The sequence below is a fragment of the Quercus suber genome, unplaced genomic scaffold (genome assembly GCF_002906115.3).
Source record: "Quercus suber isolate HL8 unplaced genomic scaffold, Cork oak 2.0 scaffold_699, whole genome shotgun sequence".
In the NCBI taxonomy this organism is placed as follows: domain Eukaryota; kingdom Viridiplantae; phylum Streptophyta; class Magnoliopsida; order Fagales; family Fagaceae; genus Quercus; species Quercus suber.
This window is the reverse complement of record NW_027070140.1, coordinates 151740-173690: the sequence shown is the minus strand read 5'-3', so window position 1 is coordinate 173690 and position 21951 is coordinate 151740. Positions and strand designations below refer to the sequence as shown.

Genomic DNA, 21951 nt, shown 5'->3' with positions numbered 1-21951 from the left:
ATATATAAAATTCAACTATTCATAGGTTCTAAAATATACTCGAGCAATATTTTTAAAATTTTGAATATAAAATAACAATTGGGTATTTATATCCCCAATGCAAGTGTTCTATCATGTCAAAGCTTTAATTGTCATTGTATAGTCACATCCCCACAATGGTAATTAGCAAGTTCTCCAGAATCTCTTTTATCTTCTTCGTTTAGAAAATTATAATAATATTCTTGAGATCTTTTGTCTCATTATCCCATATCATCTTTTTGGTTTGCCCTCCGGTTGCTGTTACTGCCCATGCGCAAGAGAACATGGTAAACACAATTTGAATCGAATTTTAGTGTATTTTATGTTTGTATTGTTTATGGTGTGTAATATATTATTTGATTCTTGTGGAAAAAAGTACAGGATCAGATGGAAGAACTTTTGACTCAAGAGGGCATGCGTCTACAAGGAGAGCTTGGTGGTGGAGTCCTCTGGTCCAAAGACAATGCATATGCGCGGGTGTTTGGTCCAGAGCACCCTGGACGTGTACGTGGGGTGGGATTTGGAATCACCCCATTTGGAAGAAGTGCCACAAACCTTTCATAGTTTACCTCAACTCCATTGTCGTCAAGCAGAACAACCCAAAGGATTTCGGAGTTGGAGACTTCCCTTAGGGAGCAACTAGCCCAAGTACAAGAACAACTCTCCCAAGTAGAAGCAAGAACCAACATCAAATGGCCGAAGTGATGACGCACATTAGAGAAATGTTCGCCCAACCTAGCCCTTGTATGCGTGATTCAAATCCTTCTCAAGTACCAAGCAAATGTTATTTAGCAAAACACAACTTTTTGCAATGCATTGTTATGTGATATTAATAGGATGCCTTCAATATATTCAAGGTGCAATGCTTGATGGGGACTCTCCATGGGAATGAAATTGTGAATCCTCAGGTAAAACAAATACAACTATTCGTTATAACATATACAACTATATTGGGAAAAAAATAAAAATAAAAATCAGATATGTTCCTGCCTTTGTTGGTTTTATTCCAATTTGAAGGTCCCACATCAGTATATATGAAGCAAGAAGTAGGGAAGTAGATGTACTATAAGACATAAAATCAAATTAGAAAATTCCAACCATGAATGTAGATAGGAAAGATAAATGGACTAATGGCATAGTAAAGTTTATTAGAATATTCAAACCTAAAATTTTTAAGCTATTAGGTAAAGAGTCTTAATTAGTAATAGTATACATAAATCATACAAAAAAGGTATACATAAATCAAACCAAAGTTTCCACACTGCCAATGTGAGACTTTGATATCATGTTAGAATTTACACTAATTAGAGGAAGAAGTTCAACTAAACCTAATCCCAAAAAAGTCATGTGTTTGTTGACAATCCGCTCTTACACTTGACAAGTCTATTTATCCCAAACTCGTAAATAGAGAGAGAGTGAGTATATTTAATCACCTAATACTTCTTAAAGAGTGGAACTCATAACGTGGATCATTTGACTAAAATGGAAGACAAAGTGTGGCTCTCAATAAGTGAGATTGACATATGAATTATTTAACTTAATCGGGAGGTGTAATTGTTAAAACATAGTTTGATTTGAACTTAAGATGACGTTCTCATGACAAAAATATTACTTATCACTACTAATATTATTATTTTTTAGAATCTATTAAAAAGTTAGATTGATAATAAAGTATATTTATTTAATCATGTAATAAATATTCTAACATAGTTTGTTTGGTTCTCTTGACAAAACATATTTATGAAGGTTCTTATTCATTGGCTAGTTTCTTGACATTTCATTCTTTTGTGTTTCATTGTAATTTGATGCAACTTGTTGGTGGTTTAATAGATCCTGAGGATGTACCTGCAGCTGGAGCGGACACTGTACCCAATAAACGTGGGCTGAACCGGTTTGATGACATTTGGAATATGCCACCGAGGAAAAAACTGTTCCTGCAATTAAATAAAGCGGGCCAGCTGGTTGGGAAAAATGTTGGGCCCTGGGCAAGGTGGTTGGGAACAATAGCAAGAAGGCATGACATGTGCCCAATCAATTATGTTTGTTGGCCTTTAGTGCCACAACAATACAAGAATCGGTTCTGGGAAGCCATTCAGGTATTAGGCAAAAAGCAATGATAAAAGAGGTTTCTTTATTACTTGTTTAAAGCTTTATGCAAGTTTGTTATTATGTTGAAAACGTGACACTTATTAATTCAACTTTACACATGGTAGGCGTAATGGATAATTCCTGCAAACCGCATCAAACTTGCCAAGGAGAGGAAATGAGTAGTGTCACAGATAGGGAAGTTGTGGCGGGGCCACAAAGCATCCTTGAAGGCGAAGTACTGCAAGCTGGGCATTTCTAAGGAAGCTTTACTTGAGCTATCACTGCTGGAGGTTGATGACAATCAATTTCATATCTTCGTGGAGTACTGGTTTCCTCATAAAGACATAGTAGTAATAGTTATAGTAGTATAGATGTTTTGCTTTTATAGGTTCCATACTTAAGAGTATTATATATTAGCTTGTTATTGTAATTGGCAGTGACTTTGTTGAAATGTTTGTAGAACCTGTCTAAAGATAACAAAAGCCGGCATGGGAAGCAAATAGAGTTGCATATGCTGGGATCTAGAAGCTAGGCCCAGATGGCGCCATGGCTGATAGCATTGTAAGAACAGCATTATATATATTAATAACATGCAAAAATTAACAAAGCTTATATTATTTTGCATTCTAAAGTAGTAGTAAATGTGATTTGACACCATCAAATCAACACCCTCGCTTTAATATGCCGAATGTATTGACCATGTTGTAGGCAAGCAAGAAAGGCAGGCAAATAGAGAGAGGTGAGATGTATGAAGTGGTGTATTCTCACCGTGATGGTACTGTTGTGAATGAAACTGCAAAAGTGAACATTGTAAGTTTGTAATAAATTATACTGTATTTGAATGTATTATATTTTGAGTTGGAAAAAAGTTCTTTGATGGTGGAGAACTATTTGAGATTGAAGCTATGGTTCATATGGTTCATTACAGGTGCTATAAAATATGAATTGTGGATGCTATTAAAGAAAATACTAAAGAAAATATTAATTGTAGATATGTAACTTCAGTGGATGCTATTAAAGAAAACAACTTTTTTTTTAAAGAATAAGAGCAGATCACTCAGTCAACCCTATGTAGAGAATCATGAAGGTTTTGTTCTTCGTTGCTTGGTGCTGATTCCAAGCAATCCTAGATGCCAACTTGTAGTTTATCCATCAATTATTTTTCTGTTCTCCAAATTTTAATACAGTGGATGCTATTAAAGAAATTCTTGTAAAGAATAAGAGCAGATAATTCAGCCAACCCTAGGTAGAGTCCTTGAGGTTTTGTTCTTTGTTGCTTGGTGCAAACTCCAAGCAATCCTAGATGCTAACTCCTAGGTTATCTATCAATAATTTTTCTGCTCTTCCAAATTTTATTGTTGCATCAGTTTGGTTTTGTCCTGTATCAAAAACTCAAATAAAACAAGCAAAGACAAGTTCTTGCATTTAAAACAAAACAAAAAATGAGAGTCCTCATCCGGTTTTAAACACAAAATCCTCTCTTTGCCCCAATTCTAAACCACATCTGTTGGGGAGGTCCGAATAGTACGGGTTTGTCCTTCGATCCATATATTGCTTCTTGCATGGAGGACTCCAATATTAAGATAGACTTCACAAAGACATATTTGCAGTTCAATTTTCCAAATTGCTCTAGCAATTTCAATGGCCACTAATTTTATGCAGTTGTTAGCTTTGCAACATTATCTAGTAGCCTCCCAAAGTATCAATGACAAAATGCTAGCACAGATTTAAGAAAAGGAATGACCAATAAAAGGGTTAGATTCAGTGGATGCTATTAAAGAAAATGACTCCTTGTAAAGAATTAGTGCACATCATTCAGTTAAAGCATCGTTTTATTAACCATAGAGAGGAACAAATGTCTATAACATTATCATAACTCACTTGATAGGTAAAACAGGAAATTTAAAAAAAAAAAAAAAATTAGAACAGACAATCTATTTTGCAATGGAGTCATACACACAATCAAAACACTTGCTAAAGACATATTTTACAGTGGAAAAATAGTCTGCTAATGTTTGCCATAATTTGTTCAATTACTTTTCAAGCAGACTATTAAGGAGAATAAAAGGAGAATAATAAATATTATGGTCATTTATAAAACATTTCAGAAAATTTTACAAGCAAAACCTATGGCTGTCTTCCGTATGGTGAGCATGTTTCCTAAGGTGCACTTATCTATATAAGAAAAGGCTTAGGGTTTCAAAACAGAATACCAGCTCAACTGAACACAAGGACCAAAATAGACATTTCCTTGATAAGTATTCAAGGGCCAAAATAGACATACTAGACGAAGTGCAGCATTCCTTCCATTTATGATATGCTTCTTATAAACTTCTCATCTTTTATGTATTTGAAACATTAAAGGAAACAATGAAACTCTAGAAATAGAACTTAATCGTATCTTATTGTTTTACCTATCAAAAAAAAAAAAAAAAAATTGTATCTCATTGTTTTTGAATGATAGCTAGTCTTTAGTAATCATAATTTGATGCATTGGCTATATTACTACATGAACTTATAGTAGTACAAGTATATTGATGTTGCTGTTAACCGCTTTGTACCAATACAAATTAAGGCCCAAGTCATACCTTCACCATATATGACATACATATAGTAGTACAAGCATATTGATGTAGACATGATTATTTATTCAAAAAAAAAACAAAAAGAACACTTCATATTTTTATTATTTTGAATTTTTCTTTACTTCTACATATGGTAGAAATGCAGAGATTCAATGTGTACATAATGCTGTCAAGTGTTTGTATCTTTTATATGCTACCTTGCATCTAACCATCCGTATCAATCTTCATCTAAGGTCACAAGTGTTGGTATTTGACCATTATCAACACAATCAATCCTGTTCATTCTTAAACAGCACAGTACTTGCTCTGGCAGTTCTTCCTGTTTTTGTGCCTATTAAAAGTAATGTGAAGAGCGTTAATGTTAGAATAAGTTCAAATCTTAAGTAAATATGTCAGGAAGTCAAGTGTTATCATGTCAATTGAACAAAAATAAATGCTTAAAAATATGAATCTGCTCGGTCCTAACTCCTTAAAACACCTACTACAAAGTTAAAGAGTTTAAACATAAACTTTGTTATTGTCATATAATGAATCCAATTCTTTTAATGTTGTCTACTGAACTCGAGTTTTTCATTTATTACACACACCAACTTGGTGGCGTCAATTGTCTCAATGAATGCATATTCAATGATACTCGCATTTCTTAAACTCGAGTATTATTGCTTTTTGGTACTTGAGTTGCAAGACATCGAGTACCTCTTAACACGAAGTACCATATGCCCCTGACCCCATCTCCAGTTCTCATTGCATTAGTAATTGCCATGCTCACTTTATTTCCACTAAAGTAGCAGAAGAAGACAAGGTCGTTGGGTCACCATTCACAAGTCTCTTTGGTTCACAATCTGCGAGTCTTGGGTTCTTAGTGTGCGTGTCTTGATCTAAGACCAACGTAGTATCCACTTTCACCTGTTGGAATGCTTGTTCTGATTTTGTGCACTTGTGTTGGAATGGTTGGTTAGATGGTCTTTACGTGTTGTTCGTATAAATTTTTTTAATTGGAGGGATCCTCATAATGCACGTGGCTTTTGCATGGAGTGTGTTTCATGTAATGAGTTTTGCAATATTAACAGTGCATGTGTTCATATTTCCCAAAATGAAACGCACACCCACACACGTATATATATGTATAGCATGAGATTGTGTGTGTGTATTTATAAATGTTAGTTGAATTCCCAATCAATGCCAGGTGTAGTTCACTTGTCGCTTAATTGTATAAAACTCATATGAGTTGATAGGTAGAGGTAATAATGATATTTTGTTGAGTTTTATAGTAATATGTGAGTTGATAGTAATATAAATTCATTACTCAACAAAAAAAAAAAAAATTTGGGTTAGTAAAAAAAAAGTAAAAATGGTTGAGTTTTATTTATTTCTGTATATAAATTCTTTTATGTGTATAAATTATTTCTATGGTTAAGTATATATTATTTGTGTATAAATTATTTCTATGGTTGAGTTTTAATTATTTTTATGTGTATAAAAAAAGTCGAAATGGTTGAGTTTTAATATAAATTCTTTTTAGCATATGCATGATTTATTTGCCTAGTTATAGATTATGACAACTACAATATTTTGTGAATAGGTCGGCAATGGATTTTCATTATTTCTGTGTACTACAATGGGAAGACATATTATCATGAGTTGCATGGGTTGTTATAACAAGGCCCAAGCCAAAAGCAGAAATATAGGTGAAACGTGGGGTACTAAGAAACCTCACTGACCCTCACTTCTACATAACATATCCATCGGATATCGAGCACCTCAGCAAGTTGTTGGCGCCTCTACAATTCATTACAATTATTGGGCAACGTCGAAGTGAAAATGATGTGAGAATTTATTGAACAACTTCAACTAAAGGGATTCATTGCTTTTGATCTCTATGTCATTATTGAGGCCGCTATTGTAAAGGTTGGTGACGGTTCACAGCATGTCATTTTGGACAGAATTGGAGATAAGCATATTGAACCAATACCATTACAGTCTTATCAATGGTGTGTAGAGAACACAGGAGATGGGTACGATGTTGAATTGTGCCGGATATTTCCGCCCTTGGACTCCATTGAGAAGGAGGAAGGGTATCAGGCAGTACATAAAGGAGAGCATTTATCATACAATGAGGTACATGGGGACAAATCCCAATATGCAGATGTTCACAGACTTGGGGACGATGCAACCCATAATATAGTTAGGCATCATATGCAAAATGCTGAATCACTAGAGAGAAAAGGAATAATTCATTTCTATAATGCTGCTGAAACAGACCTTTATTATATGCAACCACTTCCTCTCCAAGAAGTAAAAAGTTAGTAGCTAAGATAGTTGGACTTGTACCACCACATGCTGTGTAATAGTAGAATATGAGACCAGTATATTTGCATGTGATCTGCCAAAACTTGAATGGGAAAAAAAGAAATTAAAGAAATTTAAATTTTCTAGACAAGTATTGTAATTGTAAAGTAAACAAGAATTGATGTATGCATTAGTTGAGTTATACCTTTGGTTCAATAACCCAAATAGATATCCGAGGGAAATTGTCTAAAAATCCCCATATGATAATAAGACCATTTGCAACTATTTTATGATTTTATGAGTAAAGATGTTAAAGCTGATACTGTGACAGATTCTATGTTCACGCATTATAAATTATGTAGTAAATTGTATAATGTGAATTTGGACGCTAGGGATATTTCCTATGAAAGCTAATACACATATGGTTGTAATGGTTTTGTTCTTACTGGAATTGAATGAGTACAGAAATAATAGCATTTTTCAAGTTGATTGAAATTTTGTTAAGGGTTTATTCTTTAGCTCTAAAAATGTTAGAGAAATTACTAGACAGAAAAGGGAGTAACTATGTAAATTTGCATAAAGATGTAATTTGATAGCTCATTTTAATTTAGTAAGTGAAATATGGTGAATGGATTTATTCCCATAATTGATTGTAAATAGTAATTGATACACATAATTTTGGGGGTTTATTTCCAAAGCTATGGTGAATGGATTGGGGATTTATGAGTTAGAATGCGTACTAAGTAATGGAATTGCTATCCTTTGAACGTACAGGTCAAGGCTAGTAGGGGACTCCACAGCATGCATTTAGACTTCGAGATATCTGCCTTAAGGTAAGGGATAGTGATGTGAGCCTTTAGGGGTTCATGTTTTCAGTTTCAAAGAACTTCTCATGCATCAAATACTTGAAGAGATATGAGATCACATAAAGTTTGTCAAGTGATTATTTTTATGTTATGTGAACAGTTTTTAGACCCCTTAACATAACCGAATTAACCTAGTTAATTAGCCAAGTGATTATTACTTAGTCCAAACTTCAGATCTAGGTTATCACAAACAAACAATCATATCAAGAATATAAAGCAGCAGAAAAGTAAATAACACAATAATATGATGACCTAAGAAACCACACAGTAAAAACCTAGGGAGGATTTGACTTAGCTATCCTCAAGGTAAACTTGAATCCACTATATGAAAGAATCGAAGTTCATATAAAAGGACTTACAAGCTCTCTCCTTGACTTCCTAATGCTACCCACCAGTAGAACTTACCAACACGACCACGTGCAAGCTCCGAATCCATAAACTCCTTCTTTCTTGGATTCTCCAACAAGATACAAGCACCCCCGCTTGTGTTTCTTTAAGCTCCAATGGCAGCAACTGAGTTGATCATCAAGATGTTGAAATAATCTCTACCTTGAAAGCCCTAGTTTATGTGAAGGAAAGCTCCTCAATTATCTCACAAGAGATTCACACAAACAGCAAAGTATGAGTAACAATACACTCAGAGCAACTCCCAAAAACGTGGCTAGGGTTTTGCCTTATATACCTAGGGCAAAAACATAAAACCCTAAACGTTTAATGAGGTAGGGCTGAGTTGAAAAATTCTGGAGAAAAACATTATGGCTAACTTTTGATCGATCGAGTCTAACTTTCAATCGATCGAGCCAGGCCGAAATGCATGCACCAATGCATCTGCAGCTTCTCGATTCCAACTTTACATGAAAGACATAACTTTGAGCAAGCCTAAAAAAGACTAAACAACCTATTTTGATCATGGTTTGCCAACAATAAAAATTAGAGTTCTAAATACATAAATTCCTAAATCTTTAGAACCTAACATTATGAACAAACTATAGATATGCAATGATATTTATGAAATAAATTTGAAAAGCAATGATATTTATGGTCTTCAAGGTAATGTTTTCCAAAGATTAATTATGATTTATGTTTCTCAAGAATAAGACTTTTCAACTATGAATGGTTTATGATGCAAAAATAAAATGATGCAAGACTATATGACTATGATTATGACTTGTTTATTAATTCATGAAATTAATTTAGCATGAACTATTGAATTGAACTTAAGTCATTTCCACGTAGCAAGATATTTGGTTTACATACATCTCGTGCATACTGCTAAATTCTTATGTCACAACTCTTTTACTGAGCATGTGGAACGCTCACCCCTTAATTTTTTCAGTGAGCTGGTATTTCCCTTTTTGCAGCCTGGGATCTCAGTAGTGGAGGAGTCATGATAGAGATATTTTGAGTTTTGAAGATGCTTTGAGCCACTGTTGCTACTTGTAAGCATGTGTCATTTAACCATGACATCGTATGTTTTTGGAAGTGAACTTTGGGAAGTATTTAGTATTAATTTGTGAATGTGCTTATGTTATCATGGTTATAATGAAGATCTAATAATTGGAATGACAGTCTCTCACAGATACTATTATTAGCATGATAGTAAATATTCTACATAGCAAGCCTTTATTTCCTCTCGACCTGAGATCCAATGCCAATGATTTGCTTCAAGGAAGGAAATTGAATTCTTGCTTCTTATTATTATTGTTGAGAGGTGTTCATATTAAGCCTACACTCATGAGCCATTGGATGCGAGATTTTTGTTTCCACATGCATTCCTCTCGGATAAGATATTTCCTATTTTAGATTGGCAAAAATGCAGTCTAGCCTTTCTTTAATATTAACCTTACATGACCCACAATGTGTATAGATTATCAACAAATCCTTGGTCCACTACGCCATTTTTACGGCCATTACCCTCCATATTAAATATGCTACTAGCCTTGCAAGTCCTTTCCCTTGATATATTCAATTCGAGTTCAAAGTGATAGTTTGATGGTCACATATTTCATAGTATTTTATGCATGTAATTATATTCATACCTCTTCCTCTCCCATTATCTATCTCAAAAAAAAGAAAGAAAAAAACATATTTCAACACCTTATAATTAATTAGTGATGGATAAAAATTCACTAAAGAAATTATTTCTAAGTTATAATGCAAATTTGTTCTTGTATTCAATACATATGATTAGTCAAAAATTCTATTTGACAGAACGTAAATTGCAAATCAATGGAATTAAATTAATAACATAAACTTCTACATATAAAATATAATAATATCATAAGTTCGGCCTCGGAGAGCATGGCATTCCCTTCATCACTCATTTCTTCAATCAAGGAAGAAGTCAAGAATTCCTCACCCTTCTGATTATTTTCTCCACCGTCCGAACTCTATGCCTCCTAGTTTAGCTTATATTACCTTAGTTTTCTATGATACCATACATAGTGGTTACTTTGACCTAAAAAAAAAATCACCCTTATAGTTTTATTTTTTGGTCAATTGTAAAAGACTCTGAAGCTTCGATTTTTTGTTTTAGAAAGTTTCAACTTATAGCGTTCACTTCTAATAATTACTTTTTATCATCATATTAAGAACTAATTATTAATTTCAATCTAAAGCTTCAAATGGATGCCTATCACAAGCTTAAATGTTAACTCAAAAAAAAAAAAAAAAAAAAAAAAAAAAAAAAAAAAAAAAAAAAAACACCCTACCTTATTGATTTGCTTCCCATATTTTTCTTTAAAATAATGTGATCGAAGACAAATGGTTTTTTTCCCCCCAACATTTATAAATACTATACTCACTTACATAGATAACAATAGGATTTAGTAAAAACTTTCTTGTTAAAGTGACAATTTCTAAATACCATACTCAAGTTCCATTTCCTTATGACGGCATATCAACTGCAACAGTTACTAAATAATGTAACTTTGCATAAATTGTTAATTGGATTTAACTTAAGTGTCCATAACGTATTGTTATACTAAATACTATCTATCTGCAAAACGCTGCGTAACCTCGTTATTAATACAAACATGCATAAATAGTAGTACATTAAAAAGTCACTGAATTATAGTAGTAGTTGTAGTAGCAGTACATTCCTGCCATTATATACTCACACCAACACGTTCCAAGTCAAAATATCATAGTGTATTTATAGCTCTGTTAAAGTACAATGCATAGTGTGAGATAACAAATGTACTAAAAGTTCACGTGGTATTACATGACAAAGTTTGCAATCTAATAAAATTTGTTGTTTTTGATAGACATAACATCTTCGATAAAGCACACAATGCACAGTATGACATGAGAAATTACGTAGAGGTTCACGTGACGTTACATGACAAATCTTGTACTGGATTAGTGTTTGTTGTTACTGATACATATGACATGTAAGGTAAACTACATGATGCATGCACATGATGGACAGTGTGACATGACACATGAATTATAGGTTCATGTGGCAGTATATGACAAACTCCATACTCCAATAATAGACATGGCATCTCTGTTAAAGTACGATGCAATGTGCCATGAGAAATGAAGTAAAGCTTTACGTGGCATTACATGACAAAGTTCAGACTCTAATAAAATATGTCATTATTGATAGACATGACACCCCTATAACATGTCATTACCACCCTCAATTGACATGAAAATACAAATACAAACACTTTGGTGCTAATGACCGTAAGATGCGCTCATAAATTCACCAAATATGTAAATAGTTTGTTGGCGGAAATACTATTTTTGTCCTTACATTTTTCACCTCATTCCCACTTTGGTCCCCTACTTTTTTATTTTACCACTTTAGTTCCTAAAATGAAAAATGCATTCTATTTTGGAACCTACCATCATCTCACTAACGAAAATTGTTTACATGGCAGACGGAGTATATTGTTGGCACACTAAATGCTAACGTGATCATTAAAATAATAATAATAATAATTTTTATTTGGCATTAAAAAAATGCCACATCAGCATCTAAATTAAAAAAAAAATTATCAATTTTTAGTTAAATAAAAAAAATTAAAAACTAAAAATTACATAAATTAAGATCTAAGTTATTTTAAACAAAAACAACAAGAACACAAACCCAGATTTAAATACAAGAAGGACATTTTCCTTTATTTGAATTTTTTTTTTCTTAGAAAACGAAACACACAAATCCAAAAAATTAAAATTAAACCCACACAATCCCATCCACTCTCAGTATCTCTTTTCCTTTCTCACATAGCCTGATCATTAAAATAATATTAATAATTTTTATTTGGCATTAAAAAAATGCCACTAAAAAAAAAAAAAAAAAAAAAAAAAAAAAAAAAAAAAAAAAAAAAAAAAAAAAAAAAAAAAAAAACACCCTACCTTATTGATTTGCTTCCCATATTTTTCTTTAAAATAATGTGATCGAAGACAAATGGTTTTTTTCCCCCCAACATTTATAAATACTATACTCACTTACATAGATAACAATAGGATTTAGTAAAAACTTTCTTGTTAAAGTGACAATTTCTAAATACCATACTCAAGTTCCATTTCCTTATGACGGCATATCAACTGCAACAGTTACTAAATAATGTAACTTTGCATAAATTGTTAATTGGATTTAACTTAAGTTTCCATAACGTACTGTTATACTAAATACTATCTATTTGCAAAACGCTGCATAACCTCGTTATTAATACAAACATGCATAAACAGTAGTACATTAAAAAGTCACTGAATTATAGTAGTAGTTGTAGTAGCAGTACATTCCTGCCATTATATACTCACACCAACACGTTCCAAGTCAAAATATCAAAGTGTATTTATAGCTCTGTAAAGTACAATGCATAGTGTGAGATGACAAATGTACTAAAAGTTCACGTGGTATTACATGACAAAGTTTGCAATCTAATAAAATTTGTTCTTTTTGATAGACATAACATTTTTGATAAAGCACACAATGCATAGTGTGACATGAGAAATTACATAGAGGTTCACGTGGTGTTACATGACAAAGCTCGTACTGGATTAGTGTTTGTTGTTACTGATACATATGACATGTAAGGTAAACTACATGATGCGCACATGATGGACAGTGTGACATGACACATGAATTATAGGTTCATGTGGCAGTATATGACAAACTCCGTACTCCAATAATAGACATGGCATCTCTATTAAAGTACGATGCAATGTGCCATGAGAAATGAAGTAAAGCTTTACGTGGCATTACATGACAAAGTTCAGACTCCAATAAAATATGTCATTATTGATAGACATGACACCCCTATAACATGTCATTACCACCCTCAATTGACATGAAAATACAAATACAAACACTTTGGTGCTAATGACCGTAAGATGTGCTCATAAATTCACCAAATATGTAAATAGTTTGTGGGCAGAAATACTATTTTTGTCCTTACATTTTTCACCTCATTCCCACTTTGGTCCCCTACTTTTTTATTTTACCGCTTTAGTTCCTAAAATGAAAAATGCATTCTATTTTAGAACCTACCGTCATCTCACTTACGAAAATTGTCTACATGGCAGACGGAGTATATTGTTGGCACACTAAATGCTGACGTGATCATTAAAATAATAATAATAATAATTTTTATTTGGCATTAAAAAAATGCCACATCAGCATCTAAATTTTTTTTAAAAAAAAATTATCAATTTTTAGTTAAATAAAAAAATTAAAAACTAAAAATTACATAAATTAAGATCTAAGTTATTTTAAACAAAAACAACAAGAACACAAACTCGGATTTAAATACAAGAAGGACATTTTCCTTTATTTGAATTTTTTTTTCTTAGAAAACAAAACACACAAATCCAAAAAATTAAAATTAAACCCACACAGTCCCATCCACTCTTAGTCTCTCTTTTCCTCTCTCACAAAGCCTGATCATTAAAATAATAATAATAATTTTTATTTGGCATTAAAAAAATGCCACATCAGCATCTAAATTAAAAAAAAAATTATCAATTTTTAGCAAAATAAAAAAAATTAAAAACAAAATTACATAAATTAAGATCTAAGTTATCTTAAACAAAAACAACAAGAACACAAACTCAGATTTAAATACAAGAAGGACATTTTCCTTTATTTGAAATTTTCTTGTTTTTTTTCTTAGAAAATGAAACACACAAATCCAAAAAATTAAAATTAAACCCACACAGCCCCATCCACTCCCAGTCTCTCTTTCCTCTCTCACATAGCCTGATCATTAAAATAATAATAATAATTTTTATTTGGCATTAAAAAAATGCCACATCAGCATCTAAATTAAAAAAAAAATTATCAATTTTTAGCAAAATAAAAAAAATTAAAAACAAAATTACATAAATTAAGATCTAAGTTATCTTAAACAAAAACAACAAGAACACAAACTCAGATTTAAATACAAGAAGGACATTTTCCTTTATTTGAAATTTTCTTGTTTTTTTCTTAGAAAATGAAACACACAAATCCAAAAAATTAAAATTAAACCCACACAGTCCCATCCACTCCCAATCTCTCTTTTCCTCTTTCACATAGCCTGATCCCAACCATCCTCTTTTCCTCTCTCACTCTCATTGAGCCGATCCCAGCCATGTCCGAAAGTCATTCACCTTCTCTACCTCGTCCTCTCAAATCCACACCCCAAGCAAACACGAGCAAGAAGAAAGCAATGACGGCAAAAAGAGGAGGTGGTTTTGTTGTTAGGTTTGAGATTGATTCGTTTGGGTTCGATAGTTTTGAATTTGAGGTTGGAGGTGGTTTGGTTTCGACTCTAAGGTTTGGATCTGAGGTTTGTGTTTCATTTCATAGAAAGTATAAGAAAATTTGGGTTTTGAGTTTTGTGTTTAGGGGCTAAAAATCTAGGTTTGAATTTAGTGTTCGAGGGGCCAAAAATCTGGATTGAATTATTGTGTTTGATACTTTGGTGGTGTGGGGGTTTGATTTTTTGGATTTGTTCATGTTTACATTTGTGTTGATGTGGATCTGATATTAATTTTTTGGGTTTAAAATTTTCTAGGTTGTAACAAGAAGATGATGTAGAACTTTTGTGAACACTTGACAAGCGGTTGTATTCACAACTAGGTGTTTGTTGAATGAACTCTGTGGCTGGTGGCTGAAATTCAAATTGGGTTCACCTATGAGATGAACCTTTGAACGATTCTGTTGCATTTAACAAATAATAGCTATGGTTTGAGTTTTCTAAGTGGCTTCTATTATATTTGTTGTGAGGCTTCAACTTCTTGATGGCTTGGAGAAGAAATGGAATTAAGCTTCCATGATTTATTCTTCTTGATGGTTGGGTTTCAATTTCTTGTTCAAATTTTCTGGTTTTAAACTTTGAGTTCATGTTTAATCTGATGTGGATTTGAAGTTTAATTTTGCATTCTTATTTTCTAGGTTGGTGAATTTTGGTTTTTAATTTTGCGTTCTTAAATCTGGTTGGCGTTCTTGATGTTTTTATTCAAGATAAACTTAGATCTTAATTCATTTAATTTTTGGTTTTTAATTTTTTTTATTTAGTTAAAATTGACAAATTAAAATTTTTTTTTAAATTTAGTTGCTAACGTGGCATTTTTTTTAAAGCCAAATAAAAATTATTATTATTATTATTTTAATGGCCATGTCAACATTTAGTGTGCCAACTATACACTCCGTTTGCCACGTAGAAAATTTCCATTAGTGAGATAATGGAATGGACTAAAATAGAACGCGTTTTTTCATTTTAGGGACTAAAAGCGGTAAAATAAAAAAGCAGGGATCAAAGTGGGAATGGGTTGAAAATATTGGGACGAAAATAGTATTTTTTTTCCTAGTTTGTTTCAAACCAACTAGCAACGAAGGTTGAATTGGAAATTAGTTCCAACACTTCAAAATCACATTGTGCAGTGAGAGAAAAGTTTGAATCTACTTCCACGTGTGCATCATCAGAAACATCATTAGAGCCATTACCACAGACATATACTGATCAATATGGGCTAACATGGGTTGGGTACGACCAGGCACCCGCAAGTATAGTTGTCAAATCGTGAATCGTATCATGAATCGATTTTTGATTTTTTTGTATTGTGTATCGTATCGATTTGTGTATTGTACGATACACAAACACCTAATAAAATTATAAAATAATTATAGATATACATATATAAAAGGTATATTCATTATAAATTCAAAATATATTCAACTAATGACCAATTTAATCATTACTTATGTAATAAAATTTAACAAAGCTAACTAAATAAATCAAATTAACTTATGTTTATAACATGCACATTCAAATTGATTAAACTTAGAAGTAATACATGATATATGAACCAAAATAATAATATCTTTTCATCATTTTGGCTAATCAACTCCATCTAAGTCAATGTTATCATCATGTTCAACATTTTGCAAAACTATTTTTTCATAGACATTTTCTTTATTATTATCAACATTTACATTTTTTTTTTTTTGGTTTTTTTATTCTAATTATTTTTTCTTTATATTTTTCCTTGGCATTCTAGCTTTTTAGACTCAAAATAATAATAACAAAATAAAAAATAATTACATTTTCATTTAATACATTGTTAATAGCATAGAAAATAAATTTGCACATATGAAAGTGAGTGTTATGAGTATAGTCTAAATTTTGTAGGAGAAAGAGAAGGGAGGAAAAAAAAACTCATGGAATTGCTATTTCATTAGATTCAATTAAGTTTCCCAATAATTTTGTGTTAACAAAGTCTAACCACTCGTTTAAATAGAATAAAATCACAAATTTTAACAAAAAAAACTCATTTTAAACCCACAAGCTTAGGTATCATACAATACATACGATTCATTGATACGATATGGTTTATATGATACGCACCTATATATCAGACGATTCATGAGCACTTACGCTATGCTCTTACGATACGAAATTTTTTGTACACGATATGATACGTATTGTGTATCGTACGATACTGACAATTATGCCCACATACTGACAATTATACTGACTAGCATGTTAGCCTAGTCACATCATGGCCCCGCTTCATTTTCACATAAATAAATGTGCAAGCTTTTGTAATAGGCAATTTGATGCGTGATATCACACCAATTGTATATAATGTTGTACTAGCCTTCATGAATTGTGATATCAAGCCAATTCAACGCATCCAATATCTAACCACGAAGATGACATAGACTTATGTACTGTCAAACTTTTACCAGTTAAAGACAAACCACTAATTACTGTGAACTCGATGGGCTTGCATGTGACCATACACTACCCTTCAACTACCACTCCTATAAATCCTTTATATATATATATATGTATGTATATGCAAGCCAACACGTAAGAAACCTCATTGATCCTCACTCCCCCATAACACACACTGCAATGCACTCCCCAGTAAAACACACTGCTACTCAAATCACAATGCCAAAGCACAATTGGCTGCTACCTCAGTTTCTTGACAACTATGCACTGGAGAGGAATTTCAATGTATGAGAATATTATGCCAGATTAAGGCGTGAGTAGGAGTTTCACGTGAATGAGTCAAATGCTCTGCACAATGATCTCAAATTACGCAAAGCACCTTTGGTGGACCTGTGTCGTTGAGGAAGCCAAGGCACAATGTCAACGAATGCAGATGTGCAGTCCACCGAATACACAAGGAAAAAAAACTTGATGTTGCACTATTAGTCTAGATATCACATGTTACAACTGGCAGAGGATCTTGCAACAACCACCACCAAGCACTCACACCTTGTGAGTGTAACGGCGTCTTAAGCTATGAACCATATCAATTGGAATGAATGATGCGTTCGTACCTACCAGAATGAAGATTCTGTGGTTAGGGTGCTTGTTATCTAATGTGAACTCGTTCATGACTTGTGTTATGTCTAAGTTTATGTTTTTCGTTTGCTTTTCCAACTAAACATTTTATGTTATGTGTAACTTTCTGTCCATATCATTTGTGTTAAGTGTGTAATTTAAAGTATGTGTGAGCTAATGGCCATACCGTTAATGCTTAATATGTCGTACCTTTTTGAATTTATGGAATTGTCTCTATGAATTTATCTTCTTTGTTTGTTATGTGGTACATACCATTCAACGTCTTACCGATGATATTAATAATTGCTAAATATTTGTTACGAAGTAATACTTTAAGATTTAAATATTATGATCCCGGTTTGTACCAAACATCTCAGTCATGTTTACATTATCCCCATAAATGGATTCAATACTAACATTCAAAGGTCTAATACAACAAAAGTTCATCATACATTTTAAACTACAACGTAGCAATTGCGTCCACACTTAATCTTGTAATTACTCTTCATCTGACATATTCACGTCTGACTTGTAAATGTCATCTGCAAGAAGTGATTGCATATAGCGTGCTTGGTCGTATAACTGTAGCTCCACTAATTCACGAATCTTGGCCTTGGTCCAATATCGATTTAGACGTATTTTCATTCAATTATTTTCCTCTCTGATATGGTTCAATGCCCTACGAAGGCCATCTAGAGTATCTATTGACATTTGAGTTCCACATCGATGAGGCACTAGCAACCAATAGCTGACTAATTCCTCGTAAAACATTACTTCTTGTTCAACAAACCAAGCCCACTCCTACCTCATTGTGTTGTGAACTCATCTACTATTTCGCAAATTAGGATCAATCAGGTAGTTGAAATCATCTTCAAGTACCCATTGACGACCCATTGCTCTAAATACGTCACTGGGTTTGTAAGTTGAGTAATCTCCTTCCATTTACCTGCAACGGCATATCAACTGCAACAGTTACTAAATAATGTAACTTTGCATAAATTGTTAATACGATAATGCTACAACGTTCATAATGTACTGTTACACTAAATACTGTCTATCTGTACAACGTTGCATAGCCTCTTTATTAATACAAACATGCATAAATAGTAGTATATTGAAAAGTCACCGAATTAAACCATTGAACCTGTTCACTATTAAAAACTTCGCAAATTTAAATAGTTGTAGTAGTAGTAGTACTTTCCTGCCATTATATACTCACATCAACACGTTTCAAGACAAAATGCCATTGTGTATTTACAGCTCTATTAAAGTATGATGCATAGTGTGAGATGACAAATGAATTAAAAGTTCACATGGCATTACATGACAAAGTCCGCAATCCAATAAAAATTATTGTTATTAATAGACATGACATCTTTGGTATAATACACAATGCTCAGTGTGACATGATAAATTATACAAAGGTTCACGTGGCATTACATGACAAAGTTTGGACTAGATTAGTGTTTGTTGTTAATGATACACATGACATGTAAGGTAAACTACACGATGCACGTACACAATGCATTGTGACATGACAAATGAATTATAGGTTCACGTGGCAGTATATGACAAACTCTGTACTCCAATAATAGACATGACATCTCTATTAAAGTACGAGGCAATGTGTGACATGCGAAATGAAGTAAAGATTGGTATTACATGACAAAGTTCAGACTCTAACAAAACATGTCGTTATTGATAGACATGACATCCCTATAACATGTCATTACCACCCTCAAATTGAATTTCAATTGTGGGCCAATTTTGTGCTGTGTCCCAAATTTCTTTTCTTAATTTTGGTGCTCTAAAGTAAATGATTTGTTTTGGTAGAGCAAAATATGGTTGTGATTTTCTTGCATCTAGGTGTCTTTTCCGCTTCATCTCTCCAGCAAAACCTAATAAGCTCTTTCATATTCTTCAGTTATAAATTCACCTATTATTATTTTGTGCTTGTAAATTACTAAATTTCCGAACCATTTTTCTCCCTTAAACTTATTTCTCCTCTATGGCATTCGCACGCAGAGTATGAGCACTTACCGTGTGCAAAAGGTCTCTTCTTGTGGAAATTTAGCTTTGTACTGATCCAAAACTGCGAAAAACAATCACTATATTTACCTAAAAAATAAAACCCATTTCCATTTGTTTTTCTTCTTTTTGACATTTATTTTCCTGTGGCAGAGTCAATTGACCGCACCAACTTGGACATCAAAAAGCGTTGATCATTGGAACTAACAACTGCTACAATTTGGAAATTAATAGCGTTGATCACTGGTGGCTTCATTACATCTTATCAAGCCCTTAGATTAAATAGTATTGACCTCGGGATTGACCTCTAAGAAATTGCTTGCAACTTGTCTGTCAAAATACTTGACTACAAGATTTTTGGGACAAAAGGGCTTTGAAAATGTATTTCTGGGATCCTTTGGCTATTGTGTTTTTGTTATACTTGAGTTGTGAGATTGGGATTAATGCTTTAGGAGACCAAGAAAACCTTAAAATTTTCAATATGTTAGAACTCCATTTAATTTAAATTGTTAACTCTCTCTTTAGTCAAGTTTTTGTGTTTTAAGAATTTGCGGGAGCAATTGGTCTATTGAGAATTACATGAGTTATTATTGCTGGCTCTGACACGAAAGTTATGAGAGCAGAATACCCATTTTATTATGTGGATAGATGACTTGATTCGAAGATTTTCATTTGGTTAATTCTAATACAAAATATCCTTTTTGGCTTATTGTATCCTTCAGCGAAGTTGAGGCTGTCAGGTTCCTTGAGAAAGAAAAAGGACCACCAATTCAAAAAAGAACAAGATTAAGAAGAAGAAAATGATGTTGAAGGGTGACTTGGAACTATGCAAGAAGGGGATTCTAATGGGAGAGAAGTGCATTACATTTAATCTTGCTTTTCACAGGAATTAGTAAATTTTATCTTAGTCCATGTAGAAAAGTAAGTAATTTAGATGATGTATTTTGCTATCAAACAAGACTTAAAAGTACAGTATTTAAGTGTCGTACCTTAGATTCTCCTCTTAAAATTTTGTCATATGGCCACTTAATTAAAAAATAGTTCCATCTCATGAGAAAATACTTCCATCTCATGGGATAAAAGTATTTTTTAATTAAGTGACCACATAGCAAAATTTTAAAAGAAAAATTTAAGAAAACACCTAAGGTACTGTACATAATTTTTGTCCTTTGCTATCTTTATGTCACGAAGGAAATACTATCTTCTTAGCCAAAAACCGAAGTGATGCACCAAACCATCCTCCTAGCATCTATTTCAATAGTTTTAAGTTCAACCCAAGGGATGCCTGATACCTGCTAGTTTCAGCAATCTCAGGATCTAGGTGGTCTGTTCCATCATCTTTCTTCTCCTTCCTCTCTTTTCTTCTTCTTAGTCTCTTCTCTAGGTGATCTGTTCCATCATCCTCAGCTCCATCCCTGCCTTCTGGGACTAGTGCTGCTGTGTGCATGTCTCTTCCAATACTCCCCACCCTCACAATCCTTGCAATTCCTACTCCTACTTTGGCTCCCTGAGTGACTTCTCCATCTGCAATGATCCCTGTATTGCCTCTCTCCCTCCCTATCACAACCATATTTCTTTTTATCTCCCAGGCGGAAACAATCTCGGTCCTTGTTCCTCTCTCTATCTCTTCCACATCCACATTCCAATCATAACCTATCATATTCTATATCATAGTCTCATTCCCTTTGAAACAGGAATAACAAAATGAATAAGATCAAATAAGTTTTTAAGGATTGATTATATGGTAAATTCATCACTTACAAATATAAAGAAGTCCAACGCAATTTTCATATATGCTAATAGAAGAAAAGTGATGAACTGTGAATACACACCTAAAAAAATTGTGATCCCTCATAATTTTCTCTGGACAGTGACAGAGCAAAGAAACCTGGAAAATTCAAAATACCTAGCTACAGGGATGTTTAACCACTATAGTGGCTTCAACTGCTACACAATTGGAAAAATGTGTGCCTGCCTCCTTTAATATATGTTCTTGCATGACCGCTTCCATGACATTCTACAAGCTTCTACATCACACATTGGCAAACTCCATCCAAATATGCTCACTTAAAAATTCATATGCCCATAACCAACCCTATTGTTTAAGACAATGGCTTACCCACCTCCCTTTCTCAAAACCAAAAAATAGGTCACCATGTCCCCCATGTTGCCTTTAAAGCAACAAATGCTGTGGAGTAGTTACCCAATTGTGAAAGAAATTAAAAGCAGTGTAGAATTTTGCTCTCCTCTCCAAAAATAATAGATGTAAAACAGTCATACATA

The 21951-nt window shown here is 33.0% G+C and overlaps 1 long non-coding RNA gene across 2 annotated transcripts; it reads left to right on the top strand.

Moving 5' to 3' along the window:
• The first annotated feature begins 1797 nt into the window (after window positions 1–1797).
• On the top strand, window positions 1798–7245 carry LOC136064508 (uncharacterized). 2 transcript variants are annotated; one of them, XR_010626128.1, is made up of 5 exons: window positions 1803–2143; window positions 2232–2396; window positions 2567–2667; window positions 2815–2916; window positions 6274–7245. It is a non-coding gene; the product is annotated as an uncharacterized LOC136064508 (long non-coding RNA). The 2 variants fall into 2 exon arrangements; XR_010626127.1 differs by having other exon boundaries at window positions 1798–2143; window positions 2232–2667.
• The last annotated feature ends 14706 nt before the right edge of the window (window positions 7246–21951 follow it).